The sequence below is a fragment of the Vitis vinifera genome, chromosome 11 (genome assembly GCF_030704535.1).
Source record: "Vitis vinifera cultivar Pinot Noir 40024 chromosome 11, ASM3070453v1".
In the NCBI taxonomy this organism is placed as follows: Eukaryota; Viridiplantae; Streptophyta; class Magnoliopsida; order Vitales; family Vitaceae; genus Vitis; species Vitis vinifera.
Window position 1 is genome coordinate 11,512,404 of NC_081815.1, and position 6,962 is coordinate 11,519,365.

The 6,962-nt window shown below is 30.1% G+C and overlaps 1 long non-coding RNA gene across 1 annotated transcript; it reads right to left on the reverse strand.

Annotated features, from left to right (window-relative positions):
• Positions 1 to 1,407: 1,407 nt before the first annotated feature.
• LOC132254651 (uncharacterized) lies at positions 1,408 to 1,893 on the reverse strand. Its single transcript, XR_009466954.1, has 2 exons — positions 1,855 to 1,893; positions 1,408 to 1,734 (listed from the first exon to the last, which is right to left on the reverse strand). It is a non-coding gene; the product is annotated as an uncharacterized LOC132254651 (long non-coding RNA).
• Positions 1,894 to 6,962: the final 5,069 nt, after the last annotated feature.

Sequence of the window (6,962 nt, forward strand, 5' to 3'; positions counted from 1 at the left end):
TACCAGAATCCAGATTATGGGAATTTTGAACATAGTGGAAAATGGAGAATTGATGTTTCTTCGACCATAATGCTGAAAATGGAAACTCTAAGCAAGACTTGAAACTGTAGAAAGAGTGGCAGTAAAGTAATTAATCTTGAACTGGACTTTAACTGCTACACCATAAGTTCCTGTTGGCAATGCAAGTTGTGATTTTAAAAAGCCAGAGTTGGGTTGGAATGCCTTTGCTGATGAAATTATACACTCAAACCCAGTGAGCATGAACTCCAAAATGAATATTGTCAGTTCTCCTCCAGTCATACCAGCAATCTACAAGGTTCTTTTCATGCAAGCACCAATAGTTGAATCACTAGCACCTTCATACTCCTGGACTCTGCTTCTGTCATGGCCACCTTGGTGCACACCCTTCTCCCCCTGATCCTTTCTTTCTTCTTTTTTGTGATCTTATACATTGTAAATCTGGATTTCAAAACCATTTTCCCTCAAAATAACTCTAGCTTTCTCTAAAATTCCTTAGGAGTTTCTAGGCATAAAATCCATATTTTTAACATACTATTTGCTACCATTTTCCTTCCGGCACACGTTTTCACTATTTTCTACTAATTTTCTTGATTTTTCTAACAAGCATGAATAAATTTCATGGTTCCAAATGATGGGACTGATTGAATCAATTCGTGTAAAAGCAAATTGGACCTTGGTGGGGGGTTCAACATTCTTGATATCTTCTCTGATATTGATTCAAATGAGGGGATTATTCGATATTTGGCTTATTTTAATTATTCTCTATGATATATATATGAGAATTGTTCATACTTGTTATTGAGCTAACCTTGTTTTCCATAGAAGCTTTTAGCTTGTTACCTAGGTACGCTATCTCTCTCACTCACTTTTGAAAATTCTATGAACATACACGCTATTGAAGATCATATCCATGTTTTGATGTAATCCTTAGGTGCCACTACAAGAAAAAAGTGAAATAATGACACTTTTTATGCATCAAGAAAGGTAAAAGATGACGCTTCCTTGAAGCGTCATCTCCGCCCCTGTCATTAAATGTTATAATTAACAATGACACTTCAAAGAAGCGTCATATTTTATTAATGCTTTCAATGGCGCTTTAAGAAATGTCATCCTTGAATAATGTCAACAATGACACTTGTAGAAGTGTCCTCTTTGAACATTTTTTTATTGAAATAATTTGTATAAAATTACCATTCTTGACACTTATGCGAACGCCATCTTTGATTTAATTTTATTAATGACACTTTTAAAAATGTCTTCTTTGTTTCATGCTAACAATGATGCTTATAAAAGCATCATCTTTGAACAATTTCTATTTAAAAAAATAATATTTTGATTCCATTATTAAAATAATTGATTTCTTATATAATTAAATTAAAAAACAATTACAACCAATAAAATTAAATTAAATTTTATTAATTAAAATATATCCAAATATTGATATACATGAACCTAGTTTAAACAATTAATGTAACCACCTATATATATTAATTACACATAAACTTATTAATTATATCAAAATATTTCAATAAGAATTTCTAATTCTAACATAAGAACAAACATTGATATCAAGACTACTAAAATAAACCATAATCTTTAAAAGAATAGTTCAACCTCCTAATGAGTTCACTGATGTAATCTTCATGGTTTTTGACTTCGCCTTCTTTAACACAATGGTTTCTCTTCTTTTAGCAAACAAGTTTCCTTTGTAACCTGTAAATAAAAATAAGGAAGAGTATAAAACATCTAAATTATATATACATACAATAAATAATAAGCATAAATGAAATTATAACTTTCACAAAATTAATTTATGTTATCAAGTTTGCTTACATGAATTAGCCTCTTACATACATGGATTGTGCTCCTTTCAATTCATTATAAGAAAAAAATTATATTGTAAAGAGTTTTCAAAATAAAATATAACAGATTATTCTAATGCAGATAAAAAGCTCTCCATTGTCATCTCTATGTTGCACCTTTAGAGCATTACTTCAAAAAAGACCTCATAAATAATTCATCAAAGTAAAACTAGTTATACAAAATATTTCATTAAGGAGACCAATGAGTTGAAACTAAATAAATAAATTTGCACTCTATCAACAAAATACCTTAACTACAATTTCAACTAACATATTATGCTTTCCCCAAAATAAGGAAAAAAATGTACTTAATTTTTTTTTAAAAGTTTGATTTTTTATTCAACAACATAGAAGAAATAAATTTTATTTTTATGAGATAAAATATTGTATTTTTAGTATAAATTAACAGTTAAATTAAATCTTTAACAAACTCATAGGCTTTAAGTGAATAAATATGCATTAAACGCTTATTATAAAGTGTATATATGAGTTAGGGTTGCTCCGTATGAACATTTAATGGTGAACTCTTAAAGCATTCTTGAATACAAGAATAAGTCCTATAATGTACAAAAAAAAAAAAAAAAAATACCAAGGTCCAAACACGATGAAAACCATGATGTTATCACTATGTAATGATCAAAATTTTATTTTTAATTTCTTATATTTTTTTTGTTTAACTAGGTTTTTTTTTTTTTTTTTTTTCAGTTCCTTTGATTTTTGTTTATTTTGATGATAAGAGGAGCTTGTAATTTACTTAGATGAGGTATGATAAAAATCCTAAGAAGTATAGACTTATTTTTATATTTTATTTCAACAAACCCATGAAACATGACATTGCTTGATTTAAGATATCATAAAAATCTTATGCAATTATAAAAGTAAATAATTAAATTATAAAGTTATAGTACAAATAGAATTCTATCTTATTAGCGGTTAATCCCTTACTCCTAGTCGTCATAATCATTACCTCCTACTCCTTGTTCTCATATAGAATGATAGCCTTGTTTTTTTATTTAGGATTCCTTGCAGCTAGCTAGCTCATTGTTGACCGTCCACTATTTCTAATTGTCAAAGCAATGGATGAATAGAAAAGGAAAATTCATAAACAAGAGAGTTGAAGATAAGATTTTGAACATACATGGAGCACCTCTGAGTTACTATTACTAGTTTTAATTTAGAGATGAAATGATCCATGTCCTTCAATTGTAGCATACAACAATTTCTCTTTCATCATTTCCTGTAACAAAATACAATGAAAGCACAGTAAAAGTTTAGCCTATAAGAATCAATACATAAACAAAAGAATTGAAGTTCCTATTTCAAAATAAATAAATGAAAAAAAAAATGTGATTAAGGAAAGAATTGCACTTTTGGTGCCCCTATCACAAGCTACAGAAATGCCTTGTTCATGGTCAAACCCTTACACAATTTCCAATAATTGAAGTTCAAAATAGCAACTTAGCAATCTTTCTAGTATTTACCAAAAATAAAATAAAGCAAAAAGACAGAACACTACTAACATTAATGATTGGAGGATTGCTTGTAGTGTATCCATGACCAAATTTGATATGATTTAAGAGCCTATTACACTGTTGACAAGGAAAAAATATATCATCTTAGTGAGGATAATAAAATATCCCCCAATTTAAATAGCTTAGATAGAATATACATACAACCTAAAACTCACGCTCTCCACATAATAATTTCTTCAGTTCTTCTTCATTGAAAATCTAAAGATGCTTGATGGGGAAAACCTGTAAAATTGAGAAATTCATCACATCAAGATCCATTGTGAAAAAAAGAAACAAACTAATCATAAGACCCTATCCGAGAGGGTAGTGTTTATTCAAACTACAAAAAAATTAAACCATTTTACCATGACAATCTATATCAATTTCCTAAAATTGGAAAAAAAAAATCATATAATAGATACAATTATTCTACAATTAATGAGAAGAGAGTGAAAAGAATTATTCTTCATGATTTAAAGCTAGACTAATAAAATCATTCTCAAAACTAGACAATCTATTACCTAGTCACTGTAACAACAAAAATTGCAACCATATTATTTAAATTGCTCAATGTGCTAATAAGGATTCACCTGCTCAATAATGAAAAGAGACCACACAAAATCTGAAATCAATATCTTCCCAAAAAAAAAAAAAAAAAAGGAATTCTATTATCTAAGTATAACCACTTGGTTGCATGAGTTTCAATTGCATAAATAATGGACATGCTACCCAACCCAGAAAACAGCTCTCGACAAAGGTTCATGGCGAGCCCTGCTCCTACTACCAACTATACTTCAAGGAATTTAGCATTTTTAATTTTTTTTTTTCATAAACCAAATATTTGAAATATAGTATCCAAGTAGTGAACTTAGTTTATAACGGCATTAGAAGTTTCAAGAAGCTAGGAACCAAAGCATATGGTGTGCTTACTAAACTAAGCAGAAAGATCACAATTACATGTTTGACTTCGAATGAGGTGAACTATACACTCTAATATGTTGAAGGAAATTATAATATTTGGTTTTTTTTTTTTTTTACAAAATCCATAGCAATGGTAAGAAATAAAGCAAGAGGATTGTTGAATCTTCATCAGATTGAAAGGTATCCAAACATGACTGAAGGAAAAACTATCCATTGCATTGTAAATGTTTAAAAAAAACATCTAATTTCTATTGATCAGTAATGATTGGACCTCCTAAGTCGTAGTTCACCAAACAAAGAATTTGGGATTTCCATATCTCTATAGGTATAATGAACCTGTTGAGTATAATCCCATTCCTAGTTACCATACAAGCATGGCAACATCCAACCTTGATATAGTAGCCTCTTAATTTAAATTGCATCTCCTTTAATAGTCGTTGCCAATTTATGCCATGAAATCAAGTAGAAAAATATGACATCATATATAATTTTAATTTAGGTAATATTTTAAATTAAATAATTCAAAAAATATGAATTTACTCAAGGATCATTTTGGGAAGAAAAATTGATTAATAGAAGTACTAACAAAAATAGAGATAAGAGCAAAACATCATATTGCCTATGAATCTAGTTGAATCCTCCCATATTCAATTGTACGTTACAAGACCCATAATTACTAAATTAACACATATTCAATTGTGCATTATAGCCCTCACATATATCCATAATAGGACTCTCCATTAAAATTTCCCAAATTATCACCAATATGGTAATTGATGGTTGAATAGAATCCTCCCATATCTAGTTGTACGTTACAAGACCCATAATTACTAAATTAACACATATTAAGTTGTGCATTGTAGCCCTCAAATATATCCATAATAGGACTCTACATTTAAATTTCCCAAATTATCACCAATATGGTAATTGATGGTTGAATATAATCCTCCCATTTTCAATTGTACGTTACAAGACCCATAATTACTAAATTAGCACATTTTCATTATTGTTCTTCATACATAAATCCAAATTGTAATCACTCGTGTTGTAGAGATGAAATAAAAAACTAACCTTCTTTGGTAAAAGATATTCCTTAGACTCAAACATACGAACAAATTAGCCGATTTTGGTATTTTCTCAAAATCTGGATTGACACATCTTAGAGTAGTTAATAGCAAGAATTGATAAAACAATTTTTAGCAATATTAGAACTTAATTCAACTTAGCCCATGTTAAAGTTTTTTTTTTTTTTTTTAATTTCATGATCAAGAAAATGAAAAAAGAGACATTTAGATGCAGAATTGAAAATGGTTAACTGTTATGTCACCATCATTGTCACTTCCACCATTATGAACACAAATTAGTTGCAATAACCATTCAAAAACTCCCATCATAGTTCATGGGCCTAAAATGAATCTCCAACTAATGGTGGAAACAACAAGCTGCATTTGAAATTCTTAAATCGGTAGTATATATCTTTTAGAACAAATATATACTTAAAAATCAAAATGGAATTAACTAAACTACAAATCATTCATGGACTTTGATTCGTGCCCGATTGGTGTTCCAATTGATTCAACTCAATTGATGTGCTTTGATCTCAATCCTCAGACGGGAGTAATCAACAAAATTTATAAACCTATTTCACCATTTACCGGGGTAGCATTTAGCTAGCATAGTATAGTGGCTCTAGGATCGTCCACAGATATGGGTTTTCACTTCGCAATTGATATTAGTTCAAAAACTGAATTGATGCTTTTTCTTTTCTTTGTTAGCTTTAAAAGAAGACATAAGTTTGAATGAAAACGGATGGTATTAAGCTAACCTAACATAAAGTAACTAAAATTAACTAGAAAGACATTAGAAAGAAAGGTGTTTCTTGGGATTTCAAGTTACTAGGATCAGGTGCCAACTACAAAGAGGGAGATTCCGGTCACTTGAATCTTTTCCTCACATTCGGAATTTAACCTATAGTTATTTCCCGAACCGATGTGATACAAATGCTTGCCATTAATGGTTTCAACGCTAAACCCCTCTCACTGATACACCTTGCAATGGCTCGTACCTCTCACCTAGTATTTGCCATTCAAGGTGATCCTTAGCATCGGATCATCCTTCACAAGCGAACAAGAGATAACAATTAGACCTCCATGGAGCAAGATTGCAAGCAATAAGAATCCATGGAATCCGAAAGCTTACCAAGTATTGGCTATTCATGGTAATCCTAGTTAACTAAAAATATAAAAACCAAAAACGGATCACACTTTCTCTTCATTAAAAATGGAAACAACAAAATCTCACACTTATGTAGCCGGAACCTTACTTAGCTTCCTTCACCCAAGAAACAAAAAGCCTAGCCACTCATCCTCTAAGAAAACATCTCAGAGAATGTTTGGCTAGCAAGAAAATGAAAATGAAAGAGAAGGAAAAACAGAGCAAGGCTCTGTATATTCTATATATTGATCGATTCTACATACTTATATATCTATATCTTTTACAATGGATGCAAGGGAATATATATAGAGAAGTTTTTCCAACCTTTCTAGCTAAGAAATCTTATGGTTGGTGGATTACAAGGAGAAGAATGGAAATTTATACAAAAATATCTGAAGAAAAGATCTAAAAGAGTCGGTGCACAAATATCCCA